This window comes from Cariama cristata, unplaced genomic scaffold (assembly GCF_000690535.1).
Source record: "Cariama cristata isolate BGI_N322 unplaced genomic scaffold, ASM69053v1 scaffold547, whole genome shotgun sequence".
Taxonomy (NCBI): domain Eukaryota; kingdom Metazoa; phylum Chordata; class Aves; order Cariamiformes; family Cariamidae; genus Cariama; species Cariama cristata.
In genome coordinates, this window is record NW_009624707.1 from 148,932 (window position 1) to 166,362 (window position 17,431).

Consider the following 17,431-nt stretch of genomic DNA (forward strand, 5'->3'; position numbering starts at 1 on the left):
CACAACTTGGAGCCCCGCCCCACCTGCCATCCTGTTTTATGAGTAGGGGTGGAGAAAAGCAGCGTTTGGCAGTTTGTAGCTGGACTTCTTTTAGGACCACTGGAGAGCTCTCCTGAGCTGCTGCTACTACTGTAGAGGATGTGGGGTAGAGGGTGAGGTAACACGTTCTTTGGTGTAGTCCGGTTCCTTCTGGATAATCCCCTGTTCTTTCTGCATTGGCAAGCCTGGCTCTCTGTGCTCAGCATGTGTCACTTTATTATAATATTTCTTAAATTAAAAAAAAAAAGGACTATGTCTTTCAAGTTGTCTGGTTTTTGGACACATCTTTCTTTTCTGTATGTAGTAGTAGTGGTGAAGCGCAATACTGATGTGTGGTGATTGCCCAGATAGATTATTGCTTGCCTTTATTTAAGCTGGATTTCATTAGTTTGTCATAGACAGGAGTGTTTCAATGCTTCTTGTTGGTGGTAATATAAATACTAGGACCTAAAAGGGCTGGTTTTTAACAGTGAACCTGGATCTTTTGGAAATGCTAACTACAACATCAGCATCCTCTTGCTGAGTCCTGTTGGGTAGGACAAATAGTAGAAATCAATATATAGAGGTTAGCAAGGAAACTGAATTTTGTCTGGCACTATAAATATAAAGTTATTATTTCCACTGTTGTTAATAAAAAAGAAAGTTTATTAATGCTAGATTACTAGATAATAAATACAAAATCTGATTTTAGTCATTTTCTCAATTGATAGAAAGTATTCATCTGAATAGATGTTCCCAGTAATAATTTTACGATAATCTGACTGTACGTGAATCTCTAAGCAATCAGATTGTGAACCACTTTAGAAGGAATAGCCATAATTTACAAAGTGGAATGAGTCTTTTAAAACAAAAAAACTGGAACTCTGGATTTATTATGGTGGTCATAATTGCTGGAATGGATATGGTGAGAGTTTTAGTTTGTTTCTTTTATGGGAAGATATACAATACTTTCCAATGCAATGTTGTTCTACTGTCAAGCATTATGTTTCCCTGAAGTTCTGTAGGCCACCATCATCTGTTTTATATTTGTCAACGTAGGAGGAAAGCCTGCCAAACCACAACGAGCCTACATGATTTCAGTCGTGATTATAAGCTCTGAGTAATTTTATTTTATGGGTTGACAGGCTATAGATCTTCCAGCAATGCTTCTGAAAGTGTGCTATTATGGGATTAAGGTTATATCTTAATTAAAAAAATTCTGTACCTTTCCAAATTCAGATGGTAGTGTCTGGGGTTTCTCCCTTGCTGCTGCATAATCCTTTGCTCTCATTCATGTTTCCTACCCAGTTTCCACTTTCTTTGTGACTAACAAAAAGCAATAAAATAATATTAATGAATAAACTTTAAAAAATGGAGTAAGGGTATAGAGGGAATAATGTATAATTTTCACTGTATAAAATGAGATTACGTTAATCTGCCAAGCAAAAATGTGTTCAGCACTGCTGCTGAAATAGGAGCTAGACAGTAGCTAAGATGAAGAGATCATTTTTACCATGTATGTTGGAGTGAAGGCAATCAATGCCCATTTGGGTTTCCTGAGCTCCAGCTAAGAGCTACACAGTTTAGGAGATCCAGACGCCCTTGCGCATTTAAAGCTTTTTGGCACATGTGAGGGTTACAGCATACCTGCCTTTGGGAAAAACCTGTCGAGTTGCTCTGGTGGTGTGTGATGGGTGTTCCTCCCACCCATCTTGCAAAGACGTCACTGTTTGAGAAAGTTCTTAAAATGCAGTGAGGAGTAGCCTTTTCCCCTAGTACTGTTAACGTACGACATTTATTTGAATACCAGTTTTAATGTATAAACAGAAATGGAAATCCACTCTGACTTGATTAAACAAGCTTGCCCTGACTTGTGTGGTATGGGCGGTCACACGGATGTGATGGTCAGAGCTGGGGACTGACCATGGTGGGAGGCTAAGCGTCGGCTCCCAGCGCTGCCGTAGCTGTAAGGAAACCAGGTTAGGTGTCTTTTCTGTATAAATGACATTGATAATGTCTTGTAAAGTGTTTCAAGACTCTCTAATGAAAGGTGCTTCAATATTTTTGTTGATAAGATTACTTTAAGGAGTGACATTTATTTCTAATTACAACTAATTAATTCTATTATGAAGCAGTTGCAGAGGAATTTTATAAACTTTAATTTATTGATTAGCAGATACCTGACTTGATGAGCTGTTTATTTTCGGTTTGAAATTCCTGGAAAATTAAGTGGATTTTTTTATATTTGATGCCAAAACTCTGAGTAAGAAAAATGTTTGCCAGGTTGATGAATTTTATTTTGCATACACCAAGCAAAGAAACAAAACAAAAGAGTTGCAGTCCTCTTGTTGAGGGTATAATTTAGAAGAAATCTTTATGTCCTTATCTACTACCTTCCCCAAACACAAACAAATATGAAGGTTAGCAGACAAAAGATCACAACAGATATTTGGCTCACTGTGGGACTGACTTGACTTGGAAAAGTGAAAATAATTTGGTCTTTTGTGGCCTCCTTTGGTTTGGGAGGAATTATGGGCTGGCGGGCAGTAGCCTGACTCCTCTGCAGCGGCACACTGCTGCATGTGAGAACATGGCCTTCCCACCCGCAGTATTAAGCACAGGAAAGACTGATATAAAAGATTTACAGAATCTCTTACCGAAAGCCATTGGCCTATAAAACTCAGAAACAAAAAACCAGCCCTTTTTACAGTGTGTGATGGCTCTAGATTCTTCTCCCTGAGGAGGTTTTGGGGCATGACATAAAGGGTATTATCGGCCGGTTTTTTCCTGCTTTACCTGCAGGTCAAGTTGGCCTGAAGTCCCTGACCCCGAGTTCTAGGAGACATGAAGAATCAATGGTGCCATCTTCCTCTCCACTGAACAGATTGGCCTGCTTGCCCTCTCCTACAGCTTTTGTGTGTAATAGGAGCTAAAGAATATTATTTAATCAATCAAGCCCTTGAAAAACAGAATGCAGAGAGGGCTGTTTATGATGAAATCTTTTCACTGTAGTGCTGGCTTCCCTCACACCTTGTACAGTCATCATGAATTGTCTAAACCTTACACCAAATGATTCTGTAAGTTTAATAAGGGATTGTAATTTCAACAAGAATGATGTTGCATGTCTCATTAGTGCAACATATGTCTGTGAAGATGTGTGTAAAGTGTAGGCCATTCGTGCTTTCTGGTTCTATTCCTCAACAAGAGTAGCATCATGTTTCAGCTTCTCCAGCCTGGTCCTCATGCTGTACAGAATTGGGTGGATGCTATGGAAAGGGGACACTTTAAGTACTGTATGTTGTGTTGAGAAGGGAAAAGGGAAGGTGGCGTGTTAGGCTTCTCCCTGTCTCCTTCCCTGTCTCAATGGCTGTGCTGAAAAGCTGATACTGAGAAGAGGGGATTTGTTGCAGCCATCACGAGTCATGCTTATTTAGCAGGGAAATTGTTACGTGCTAAGGCCTCTTGTCAGCATGATACCACTGTCCTACTTTCATACCACTGATTTACAAACTGCAGCATATGACAGTCTTCTGTAAAATTCAACTAACCTTTCGGAATGCTTTGATGTGTGTGAATTGGTTATGAAGGTTAAACTTTCTGAAACACCCTTGTGGCTTTATGGTAACCATACCCACAAAGTCCTCGTGCCAGTGCATTCTTAATGAGCTCTGTCTTTGAGTTTTGCGGGACACTTATCCTATGGAAAACTCTTAACTTGTCTTGAGTTCCAGTGAACCAATCTCAGTCAAAGAAAAGCAGAGAATGAGGGTACAAGAGTGATCTTGTGCTTTTTAATAGCAGTAGAGTTTTCTGCTGGATTCATATGGATGGCAAAATTGAAGAGATGAGAATTATGTCCTAGCCATCTCTCCAGCCCTGATTCATCCAGTCTTCTGACAAGAAATTCAGGGTTTGAGTCAGTCAGATGTTGCCTACTCAACATGACCTCTTGGCGAGGTCTGGGGACTTACTGGAACTTGCCTCTATCAAACCAGGAGGCATTTCTTTGTTACAAAAGCAGATAGCATCATCTGTGGTGCAAAGTTAGTGGAAATTTCACAGGATTTTTAGTGAAGATTTGAAAATCTCTCTCCCTCATCTGTTTGAAATCAGAACTCTATCACATTTACTCCAAGTAGGGAAAAATACATTAAATACCTTGAAATAAATTTTGCATTAGGGCTTAGGTATCAAGAAAAGAGCTTTTTTAACTTGTGCCACGCATTTGCTTCTTTGCTTTGTTTTCCTTCAGTTTCAACTCTGCAGCCTGAAGGCTGCAAAGCTGAAATTAAACTCCTAAACTTCTAAAAGCTTAAAATAAAGCTAAGGTTAATGGTCACTGGCTTCTTTCCCACAGGCTCTGCAAGCTTTGATTTCTGGAACATTAATAGAATAGGAAAGCATAAAGCTATAGCTGTTATATATTGTTCTTCTTAGAGTTAGTGTTACTACTGTCAAGCAAAACAGCACTTTCTAAAAAATAACACACCTGAGCTGACAGTTAACCTAAGGAAGCTAATGCTGCTGTTGAAGACCCTGGCAAGCACACTGTTTTGTCCATTAAACAAACTCTTAAATAGAATGAAACCAGCGGAAGAGGGATGTGCAGTGATTCTTCACTGATCTATGTTGCTTCAGTGGTATAAAAATAATGTAAAGGTATTTGCAAAGGTGATCGGACTGCCCTGAACACCCATTCAGTATGGTTTTGCCAACAAGGGGCCCTTTCGCAGGCTGCACCATGGAGGTCTACTTGAATTTGCCTGTAAGAAAGGAAAATACAGCTTAGAGAACAGCTTCCTTTCAGTCGGTTTTGTAGGCTCTTTGAACAGCTGAGTGTGAAGCAGATGAGACCTAATATATAATCTTTCTCTGAACGATACAGAAGTTCATCAGCTTACTGGAGACTTCCAGTACTGCTTGGAAAAGATGCATAGGCCAGCCCAGTCAACGTATTTGACTAGAGATCTTGAGTTAGAGGTTTGAAATAAAAGATCATTTGAGAGTACTGTCACAAATTCTCCACATTAGCTCTGGGTGAACGACCAACTGGTCCAACACGTGAAGGAACTTGGTCAGATACAGTCAGAACTGAAATCAAACTGAAGACGCTTCATTTTCAGGTATCCACGTGTTTTACCATTATTGACTAAATGAGCCTTGTAACTATCACAGTGATTTTTACGGTGTATAAACAGAAATAGGGAGGGGCTGTGTTTTCAAGTGTCTGCTGGTTTTGAGTGGTTGACTTTGAGGCATTCCTTTATTCCAGGCTGTTTTCCAAACACTTTAATGCCTATACATCTTCAAAGTTAATATTCCTTTGCAAATCCCCTCCTTCTTTCTCTTACTTAGATTAGCATGCAGCACCACTGCAGCGTGTTAGCAAATGCTACATTGTAGGTAGATTTCCACTTTCAATCCTGCTCCATCTACTGCCTGGCACAGGTTTTCTATCAGCTTTCGCAGTTCTCCCAGTTACCCTCCCCCTTCAAAGCTGTTAATACGTTCTCCAGAATGCATTCAACAAAGTTGGACTTAGAGATTTACACTGAAAAGAACATGCGATAGTGCTCTTTGTTTTTTCTTTGTGTTGGGGATGCAGAGGAGTGGAAGAGGAAGTATTAAATTGTATAAAATGAGCATGAAATTGAATGAAGGTGCAGGTAAGGGGCACAGGCTACAGATATTCAGAAGGGATCTCTATGAAAATGAGTGGTTTATTTAAAACATTTTTAAAAGGGAAAAAGTCCTTGTTCCTCCAGAGTATAGATTGGAAATCTTTGATTAAACCCTGAAACAGCCCCATTAAATAGACGCAAAGTGTTCTGTGGTACTGAGAAAAAAAGGGATCATGGGTTATTCAGCTGCAGTTCTAAGAGAGCCTGTTATAACCATGCATTTTAATTAACCAGATCAGCTGAAGAAATGTTGTCTATATACTGCAGCATAGCTCTCCGCCTTGAAAACTATCCTATCGATAAACAGAGGACTTCTATTTGCAAAGGCCTTTCTAAGTACATTTAAAAAAATGCCTTTGGGAGACATTAATTAATAATTAAGCTAGTGTGGAATTAACCTTAGGCAAATCTTCCTCTTTGCAGTGTAGGGACATGTCCTGTCTGTCATATCCATGTAGTGCCCCAATAAACCATTGATACAAAAAATTTAATTCTCTGTACCTAATCAGCATACTGTTAACAGCAAGGCCCATAATTTGAGATAACTTCTGTTTTCTCATAACAATTTTTGAACATTGTGAATTCTCACTTAAATTTGATAGGATAGGGTTCCTGCAGAAGGTACAAATATTCAAAACTGCTTTATTTTTTTCTTAGTATTTGAGCATGAATCGTTTCACTGTATCTCATTTTACTTGTTATTTGATCAATGAGTCTTCTCTACTGGGGGAAGTAATTTAAAACTGTTGTGAAAAATGTCTCTGACGTTTCTTTGTTGCTGAAAGCTTGCTTGCTGTTGGAGCCGAGTTGGTTTGTAAACAAGGCTTTGCAGGGGCAGAACTTGGTAGACTTAGTAGAAATTCAAGGGCATCTGGTACACTTACATGTAGCCCTTGGGTTCTCTTTTTATTTCTGGGAAATAGATCATCAAAAGAGAAGAGGAGCCCAGACTGGAGGAAAGAAATGGAGTGGAGTAGGAGAGAGAAATCTGAAAAAGAAATCAAAACAATGGTATTTTTCCTTTCTGCAAGAAGTAAGCCTGATCTAGGGGAGTCCTGCAATTGGGAAATCCCCTTAATAGCCTTCCTTAAGGTTATAAGCACATACAGAAAATTCTGCAGTCTACAACAAGGATGAAAATCCATAAATCCTGATGCTACTGAATTGAAATGAAATTTGCAAATTTTGGAGACCAAGGATATGTCCCCCTGTCTCTCATGTCTCCCCTCATCCTGCTGCAGTAGTTCAGCCGTAGTTCTGTACACCTCTTTCCGCTGCTGTTCTGAACTAATTCAAATAGAGGAGCTATCCAAAATCATCATAAAAATTTATAAGCCCAGGCATGCTGTGCAGTCTGCCATTAGTGTTCATATTACTTGTTTGAAAAATTAAAATGCTGGACAGTTAGCCTAAAATACCATTCTGACAGTTTCCTTTCCCCTACTTAAGGCCTTATCACCCATACAACTTAAAATCTTCTATTTTGATTCCGAGGCACAATTTTGGTACCAGCCAGGTGAACTTTGTTACCGGTTTTGGATAGCCGTGCTGCTGGATGGCTGAGAAAAGATCTGGGAATATGAGATACTTTTTCAAATGAGCTGCTGGGACTGTGCAAAAAAGTTATCAAATAGCTATAGCAAGCTGTGCACAGAAGGTGTCTTAACGTTTGAGTCAGCAGCAGATCAGAGCCGATTAGAATGTCCCCCTGGCTGTTCTGGGAGCCCTCTAGGTTAGAGAAGGTGGTCATCTCTCTTGGAAATGACTGTCAAGCCCCTAAGGTGTATACAAGCACATTCACAAACACCCAAGATTATTTTGGTATCTTCCTCTGTTGGTATTGGAGTGTTGATGTAAATATAGGACACCTATGAACTAGGTGGAATTAATGAGTACTTGTAATAAATTCTCACTACAGAGTCTGTATGCAGGAGCATTTTCTTTTCATCATCTTATTAATGAGTTTGAGCCATTAACAGCTTAGAGTGCTGAGTAAGGATTTACATTTAATTGAAGTCCTCTGTTCTTAGCTGACAAAATGTATTTTACACACTTGATGGATGTAATTAGTGTGATGAGGATTTAAAAGAAATTGGCTTTGTTAAGTTTAAAATTTGCTGTGTCACTTTATACATGAAGCCAAAGTGTAGGTATCAGTAGTTCTGTGACTTTGGAAAAATATGCTTTATTATTATTACTGATATATAGGTGTTTTTAATTTATGATACTGTCACAGTCCAAATACAGCATGCTTTCGGATTTGAGAATGCAATCACAGTTACGATTTCAAGTTATTTTATGCTGCTACAAGATCTCTCTTACACATCAGAACTTACCATTATATGCTATGACTACAGACAAACTTGTATCCTTTGGATAACAAGGAATTGTGCATAATTGTTTAAGTTATGGTGCTTTATTAAGGTTTCATAAAAACAAACCTCCATGCAAACTAAGGGCAACTGCGTACCACTCACAGTCACTTTTTCCCTTTCAATGTTATTGCCTTCTGCTCCGCCTGACAGGCAGTAACTTCTCACTTTAAAATATTTCAAGGTTTGTCCTAACAAAAGTCATATGCAAAAATTAATAAAAAAGTAGGAGAATGTTGAGATGCCATAGCTGTGTACTGTAGGCTTTGTTAAGCTGTAAAATAAACATTAGATATAAGATCAAACTCTCAGTGAAAAGAATGTCGTTACTGGCAATTACATGCAGACTGCCTCACAAAGTTTATTGCTTTCTCTGTGGTGAACAATTTATTTTTGACATACGAATTTTAAAAATAGGAAGCTGCTTATGCAAAATGTGGAAGGTGTAAAGAGTCAATATACAGGATTCTGATGTAGAATGTTAGAAATTCCCCCCCCCTATATTCTCTGTGATTGTGATTTATTCACTAAGACAAATGGAAAACTATTTTTGTGTTGCCAGCGTCATTAGGGATGAATAGAACTGTGCTGTCCAGCATCATGTATGTTTGAAGTAAATCTGTTCTTTAATGAAGGACAAGTTACTGGCTAGTAATTGAAGCTTCTGAGCTCGTATAATAATATTGCTAGTTTTTGCTGCAGGCCCACACTTTGTATCAGTAATGTAGCCTGGAAACTGTTATTAAGGATAAATGAAAGTAGAGAAAACTAAACATTTAGTCCCAAAAGGACAGAGACTGCTTGTGATAGGTACAATTAGCCTCAGGAAAAGTTCCCACTGAAGGGTTTCCATCCCTGTCTGTTGTGATTCTTTATTAGAAGGTGGATAGTAAATACGTTACACTGTGAGTCACAGGTGTAATATCACATGAAATTCTTTTTGAATTGGAAGTTGCTGTTACAGGCACTGCATATGTATTCTGGATCGCAGAGTGTGATTCAGGAGAAGTTGGCATGAAGCAATGCAGAATGAAGCCTGCACAGTTCTGAGGGTATGACTCATGGTACGGCATGCTGGAAGGCTAATGCTGTGATAGGGAAGTCTTACATTACAAGTAATAGTGCACTGCTAACAAAACTCTGATGTGCTCAAGTGATTATTTGATGTTATTCTTTTTTGGAGAGGAAAAGATGATCCTTTTCTTAAGCTTTGGCTAAATATTTTTGTATAAGTTTGCAATGATTGCTATTAGTGAGGAATGTGGGGAGTAAACTCATCTGGTTAAAAAAACAGACTTCAGAATCTGTAGCTGTTTTTAAAACTGAACCATAGGGAATTATTTTTCTGAGATCAGTTAATTTTAGCGGTGTGCCAGGAATTAGTGGCAGTCCCTTTTATAGTAGGTCAGAAGGCAATTTCCCAGTATATACCCTTTTTCAATATGCGTCCCACCCAATGTTAATAAGATACATCTGCCACAACTTGCACATCATTGAGGTATAACTGCTCCCTTTCACTTGCAAGAAAGCTTGCGAAAGTCTCTGGGAAGGTAACTTTTTATACTACCTTCATGAAGCTGGGTGGAGCGTTTTGTAGACCTTACAAACAGTCCTGTTCAAATTTCAAATGTGGGGGAAGAAGGGGAGAGGAGATAATGTTCTGTCACAAAAGCTCAACTATTGCAAGAAGTGGGTGGGATTTGGGTGTTTAAATTCCCATTTTCAGCTTTGAAAATCTTTCCTATAGTCTGTTTTAAAATAAACAGGATATTCTATAGGAAACCGAAAAATTAGTAACAAAACACTAATTAAGTTGAAGTCTAAAGTGTTTTTCTGTTTAACTCCAGTTTGCATTTTGTAAGCTGTATTCCCTTTTTTATACTTTTATCATCTCTGGTTTTGCACTACTTACCACAAGCCAAATAGATGCTTCTGCATTATGTGGGGTTTTTTTAAAAAAAAAAAGGCAAAGCAGACGAGAAACAATGTGCACGCTAGAATATACAAATCTGTATTTTGGAATAAGGAATCTGTTTATGATGGTTGTATTTTCAGTGGCTCAGAGACTGTATGACTAATGTATTATTATTGCTTATTATCTACACTGTAGCAAAACACATGTTCAGTCTTCATGCTTTCTTCATCTACAGCTACTTTCAATCTTGAGGGCAATGAAGGGAAGAATTACGAAGGCAATCAGGATGCCTAGCTTCCATTGGAGATCTTGTTTTGTACCTTTGAATGTTTTGTGCACGTTTTCTCCCCTGAGTTACAGCTGAACCAGGAAGGGGGTGGTAATCTCATTACATTATTTTAAAGTTGATTTGTAAGTTTTGCAGCCTTTAAGGAAGTGGAAAACATAAGTGCCAGATTTAAAATCAGAACCATGAGTTCTACAGCACCAATTATTACAGACACTAGTTAAAGAACTGGTATTCAAACATTCAGTAAGTTGTTCCTGACCATAAAGGGCACATGTAAGACCTATGATTTGTCACACAACCTATGATTTGTCATGAAGCACAAAATAAATGCCAGGAGAATGTACTCTGCTAGAGTAATGTACATGTTGTTACCAGTTAGCAGTATCGTACATTCCTACGGATGTTGAAAATAATCATATGAGAAACAACAAAATAGTAAGATGAAATATATTTTGATTATTCCCATATCAGCTCAGTCCTACAACAGGTGTCTGCAGAAAGAGGTGTCTTAGATTATAAGAAGGTATTTTCTCCCTCTCATTAAGTTAGATGTGAAATAAAAGTTAGAGGAGTTTTTTATTTGATGTTTAAAGATGCCCAGAACCAGACAGTAGCAATTTTAAAAAAATAGATGCTTAAAATACTTTTAAGAAATGCACAAGCATTTACTTAACATTCCAGTTTTGCTTTCGTTTGTGATTTTACTTCTTTTAAAACCAGTTGTTTAACTTCTGGAAAAGCTGAGTGATCCTTCCTAACTTTTTACTAGCACTGTAAGCCATATGCAGTCCTTTTCCTGAGTCTTTTCTGTTTTCTCTCTCTCAATATAATTATGCACATGAACAGAAGTGTCCATAAAAATGCAAAGTTTTCATATAGTTAGTACATCACACTATGAAATATAGTGCGGGTATAATACATGACAAGTATAGGAGAGTATAGGAGGTACTGCTGAATTTCAAATGAGAATAACTAATAAAGGCTGAGTTCATGATGACAACTTTTGCAGGCTGCTGCCAATATCAACGTGTTTAGGTTTTTTTCTTTCAGCATTAAGCAATTAGGTTCCTGAGAGACCTAGCTTGTTAAATGTTGTGTTAGTTTGAAGACGAAAAGGATTTGCACACAGAACTGGGCGGATGATTTTCTCAATGGTGTAGTGAATCAATAAACCTTGTAATGCATTTGTATCCTTGTTTGGAGTGTAGGTAGATGAATAGTTAGGATGTTTTATTTTCATACGTCCTTATGATGTATTAATAGAGTCTGGCTGCCACAAAATACTTGGAGAATTTGCAAGGTTGAACTGTAATTATGAAATCGGACATGATCTCAATGCTACTGCTAGTGTTGAAGTAATAGAAATCTAACGTTCAGTCAAGAGTGTAAGCTGTGACACATGGTCAGTGTATTAGTTGCACAGGAAGGGAATGGTTTTAGTGGTTAAGAAGACACATGTGAGGGCTTTTTGGAGAACTATTTCAAGATTACATCTCCAGTCAGTCAGTTTCTTCTTGGCAAATGAAAGAGTTTGTGAAACAGGAAAAAACTCTAAGTAAAGAGTGAAATGTTTTGTTTTGTTAAAGAGTTTGGTTGATTTCTGTAATGAAGAATCTTGAACTTGTGATTTTTCATGAGAATAATATATTTCCTGTAATAACATTAGAAAGTTTCTTTAAGCTGTTTAGAAAGAAAAAGTTAATAAATAAGGATTAACTGCCCTTTTGTCCCTTCTCAGTAAACAATGCTCATTCTTACATTAGAATGCGAATGCCATGGTCATGATAGTCTAACAATATGAGTGAGACAAGAATTGTAGGGAGATGTGATTTCTGTGATGGGTTGGTCAAATTAAAGATACTACTTGGAAATCTTTTTTCATTATTGCTTTTATGATGTTTGTGCTTGTTCTAAATGAGATTTGCAATTTCTCTGGTAGATAAAATGTTGGCCATCAACTCGCAGACAGCCATCCCAGAATGTCTTGAATAAACTTTTTATTACTTTATGACCTTTGTTCATAGCTGTTGAACTAAGCCACTTTCTACTTCTTTTGTGCCCTACTGTGTTCCATTCGCCATTACACCAAGAAATAGTTTGGCTATAACCCTGAGAATCACATCAAAATCCTGTACTGTACCACTGTGATAACACCCATTCTAGAAAGCCTAGCTAGGAATAAAAATCAAGGCTGTATATCATGGATTGATAGGTGACCTCCAAACACCTAAGTACATAAAAAGTTAGGAATACAACTGTGTTTCATTCCGTGTGGAGTGAAATGAGTTCTTGGGTATCTTCTTAAGGGAAATGAAATCTCTCTGTTATCAACAGAGCTATAATCCTAATTTCATTGGCTTATGTCATTCACTGTCACTTAAAATTACTGCCAGTAACATTGGTGTAGAGTTACTCTGAGGCCTAAAGTAGTTGCTGCAAAACATGGTAGAGGTTGCTGCAAACAACCTTTGCCCAAGCAAATAACCTGCATATTCATGTCACTGGTGAGTTTCCCGTTGTTTGGCTTTATTATTGCTTCTGAATTTCATCTTGCATCATTTGCTTCTTGTCTCCTTTGTGTGTTGTGTGGTTTTGAGATGAAGCTGTTACTTTAAGTTGTTCCTAGGTGGTAAGTGCTCTTCCTTCTGATGTCTAATAATATCTTTCTCTTATTATTGTAAAAATAAACTAAAAAAAAATTTTTTTTTTTTTTAAAACGTCTCCTGTTTGGAAGTTGAATGAGTTGTTTGTAGTCTGAGTTGATTTTTATAGTATCTTAAAGTCACTTGCTGTTGTTTTATAAGTTCTAAATCAGTGACCACAAATTTGTTACAGCTGTTGTCCTTGCTCACTTATTATACGCTTCTTGCCTTTTACTGGCACTAGTGACTTACACACTGGATAGACCATTTCTCGCTAGCATTCATCGACTCTTATTTTCTCCACTTATTCACTACATTGTGACTCCTATACACAGATACAGTTGAATACTTAGTGTGCTGAAAAGATTTGATGCAACTACCATGTGATACAGAAGAATGCAAAATAAAAAGGCAAACAGATCTGAGTGTGAATTGATCTAGACAATAGATACGTGTGATTAAGCTGACTACCCGCTGGATGTCACTATTGTTCCACAGAAATTCATCTAAGAGAATATTTATCTATAGTTGAGTGGCTGACAGCAAAGACCGTTAGCTTGCAGCAAACGGAAAATTTCTAATTGTGTTTGCAGGAATATTGTACATTTATGTTCATTTTGCAATTGACTTTTTTATTATTATGAAATAGTGAACCTCGATATAAAAAAGAGCATTGCCAAACCTTAAGATGCGATGACTGTGTAAGCTTGCATTCATTATACTCAAGCCACTTGTTCTCATTATTATTCTCTTACTCTGCAATTGCTGGAGGTAATCTCAACACAGTGAATGAACATTACCAGTCTCCTTGAATTTGCTTAGTACATTAGTTATTTTCTTTTTCCAAAGATGTGCATTCTGTGTGCTTCATTATTCTGAAATACCACTTGAATATTCCAGGAGCTAGGTGGTTCAGTGGAGAGGCCAAGTAGTCCACTGGCTAGGAGGATGTCTTGGTGTGAGGGACCTGGATTATATTCCCAGTACTCAACTGGTGTGTGATCTCAAGGAAATTACCTCAAATCTGTCATGTTTATTTGCCATATTCTCTCTGTCTTCTCAACGTCCCTTGTAAACATTTAATGTAAGAGATTATTAGAAGGTGTTTGTACAGTGTCTAGGAGAGGAAGTCCTGACTTCTTTTAAGATTTTTGGGGTGCTACAATGAAGGGAAACAGTCTTGTTTGGTGATTCCACCTAACATTTGTCTCAACATTGTTTAAATAAAAGTAGACTGCAAAACCAATGAAAATGAAAACGGGCATGGAAGAGTACTGCACTCTATCTCTGGCTTGAAAAGCCCTAGTCTTTGAGTAGTAGCCCCAGAATACCGTATAGGAGTCAGGAAAAGGAATAGAAGTTGATGAACAAAACAAACAACAACCACCAAACCAAAACCCCCACAACAAACCAAACCCCAGACACCTTCAAAATGCATTGTTACTCTCCTAAACTTGGAATATGTAGGCAGCATCAGATCCATTAAGGAATAGCAAGCTCATTAGAGGCACTCAATCAAATCTCCTTCCTCAAGTTGGTGGCTAAAATGCTTGTGTGAAGGCTTAGAGGTTTCTAAGAGCCATCATAGCTGTGCTGCACCCTCTGAGGATTCCTGGGCATCAGCCCAGCAAGGTTTTAACAGTTTTGTGAGAGACTGGCACCAAAATATCTGAAACCCAAGACAAAGTGGGATCAGAATTCTAGATACCTGCTGCCCAAACTGGGGAGAAGCAAAGAAGAAATTTCTTCTCTGGAATCTTTGAGGCTTTAACACTTCATGTGTATTCAGGAAAGGGGCTGCCTTTCACAGGGACTACAAGTTGTTGCTCAGCTAACACCAGGTCGTTTCCTACAAGGTTATTTGTGACTCTGGAGGCTTAGCCACCCAAAACAAGTCACTTCTATAGTGTTTAATTTGACAGTGGTGAGACTAAGTTTAGCTTAGTTCCTGTAGTCTTTGCACAGATGAAAGCATGGGGTTTGTAATGTGTTTTAACATGCTATAAAGCTGGTTTAAAATGTTTTCTAAGCCATAGTCACCAGAGTCGGATTTAACAACTCAGCTCGCAGGCCTCAGGCTGTGCAAGAAGGTTCAAAGAGTTATGCTGGGCATCTTTTTTGTGTAATCAGACTGTGGTTTCATTATTAATGACTATAGCGGCAATTACACATTCATCTGTGTTTGGTGTGTGTTTGGAAATTCATGAAAAGTGAATCTGTAGTTTTTCAGGCAGTAAATTAATTAGTTGATCTGAGCATGTCTGTGCTTGAATATAGACATGCTGGATTTTCATTATTATTTCTGTTATCCATCTATGATTAATGACATACTGGCCTTATTTTCTTTTTCACACCCATAATTAAATATTTTTCAAAGGGAGCTAGTGATAATTCTACAGTCTTGCTTTCTGTAGGAGGTTATGGATTGGTTCTTCCTGAGTATTGTTATGGTTAGAACAAGGCATTAAAGAAACATAAAAGGGAGCACGTAAAGTCAAACTCAGTTATATACAACTCATTCACAATCACAGTCCATTAAGCAGTTTTAGAAGATGTATTGATTATTTTCAAATAGCAAAAACTCTGAATTAATAGTATGAAAATATTTTCTGATTCCAGTTAGCACTCCCAAAACTAAATAGCAAAATTTTCTTTTTATATGTATTTTTATGTATATACACATACACACATGTGAATATGTGTGTGTATGTGTATATACATATATATATGAATGTATGTATGTTTTGGGCCAAATCTTTCTGGTTTTGGCTGTGCCTAATATTAGTCACCACTGCAGACATTAAAGCCTGTAGAAGTACAGAGATGGTTCTTAACACGAAGTTTACAGCAAACTCTAATCCCTCAGTACAGAGATAACCAAGACCTGCTGGTAGAAAACTGAATCCCATAATAGCTAGGATAACTCGATGTGTATTGACTTTTTAATAGTAACTTTCAAGGTACAACTCAGGTTAAAAATCACAATCTGCTCAGTGCTGCTAAAGCGTCTCAAGCATTTGCATTATTAATTGTGTGGGATCCTCTTTGTGCTCAGTAAAATGGGGTCTCGGTGTTGCAGGGTCCAGTATAGTCTGAAGCTTCTACTCTCAGATATTTCCTCACTACAGTCTCTGGAAATGAGAATGGGTTCATTACGTGAAAACAAAACAAAAATCTTTCAAGTGTATTAGTTCTTTCTAAGAGATGCTTTCTAGCTTTGTTTTCATTATATCTAGCATATTTCAAGGTGATTGACTGTGATTAGGTTTTTTCCAGTAAAAATTCAGCAGAACATTCTGCTAAGGTTTTGCTTTTTCTAATCTGCTGCAGTAAAACTGCTTTGTAGAAACGTTCCCTCCCAGGTGATTGAAGACGTGCAGTTTACTAAGCCAAATCAAGTTACAAAATAGAGATAATTTAATTATTGACTTGCTTCTATATAGGTGCTGATGTATTATTTCAAGAATGAACGATCCCCCCACCCCCCACCCCCCTTCCTGATAATCAAAATAGGAGGTATGATTTGTTTGGAAATACGGGGGATGTTATATTCTTCTGCAGCCAACAAAAATATGTGACTTTGGGAGAGAGAGGGCAGGGAGTAGCTGGGTTACAAATCTGTATTTTGTCCAGAACCATTGATGAATGACTACATGTTAAAAATTAATATCTGTGAATTCTTGTAATGTCATTAGGGTTTTGCTAAGAGAGAAAAATAATTTGTCACTGATTTCTTTAAGGATTTTTGGATGCACTCAGATCAGCAAGTAACCAATTTTCTCTGAAAGCTCTTTGCAGTTGTAGTATTTCTAAAATATACACTGTTTGGCTTTGTAAGTAATGGAGCTTTATTTAGTTATTAGAGGGACAGTGTGCAAAACACATCACAAAACCCTAACAAGCCCAGGCCAGCAAATAAAAAGAAATAGAAGAAAATGACAGATTTAATGGTTTCCTCAGCTACATTAATGTCTTTGACAGTCTTGAAGAGAGAATTTCTAATGAGCACTGAAACAAATGTGTGCAGGAAGTGGTCTTGCTTTTGCTGCTGCATATTTGAGTTCCTCTAATTGCATCAATAAGGAATTTCTGCTCCTCCTTTAATGAATGCCTTTTGACTACTTTCTGAAAGGCAACTGGATGTGAGGGGTAAACACTGGCACCTTTTGTATGAAGTCAGATAAACAGGTTTCAATTAATAGTGATCAGCCCTAGAAACCCTGTATTATAACGCAGTACAGTAAATCCCATTGTACTTTTTTATTTTTAAATTTTTATTAAGGCTAGGTTTCCCTCTGCTTTGCTTTTGGTGTGATACCTCATGTCCTAAAACTGTGCTTTAACTCCCCACCGACTTTTGATTGTACCTTGTGTCGGGCAGAAATCAGGTGTTCTTTCAGAGCTGTTCCTGCACCATCTCTCTCCCCAGACAACTCAGAATTCATATGATGCTACGGTACCTGGATCTTTAGTTTGTTCTTGCCTCAGAAAGTGAGTTTCAGAGCGGGGGGGGG

The 17,431-nt window shown here is 37.8% G+C and overlaps 1 protein-coding gene across 1 annotated transcript in view; it reads right to left on the bottom strand.

Annotated features, from left to right (window-relative positions):
- Positions 1-17,431, bottom strand: part of LRRTM3 (leucine rich repeat transmembrane neuronal 3) — an 89,999-nt gene that overhangs the window by 70,023 nt on the left and 2,545 nt on the right. The window lies entirely within an intron of this gene.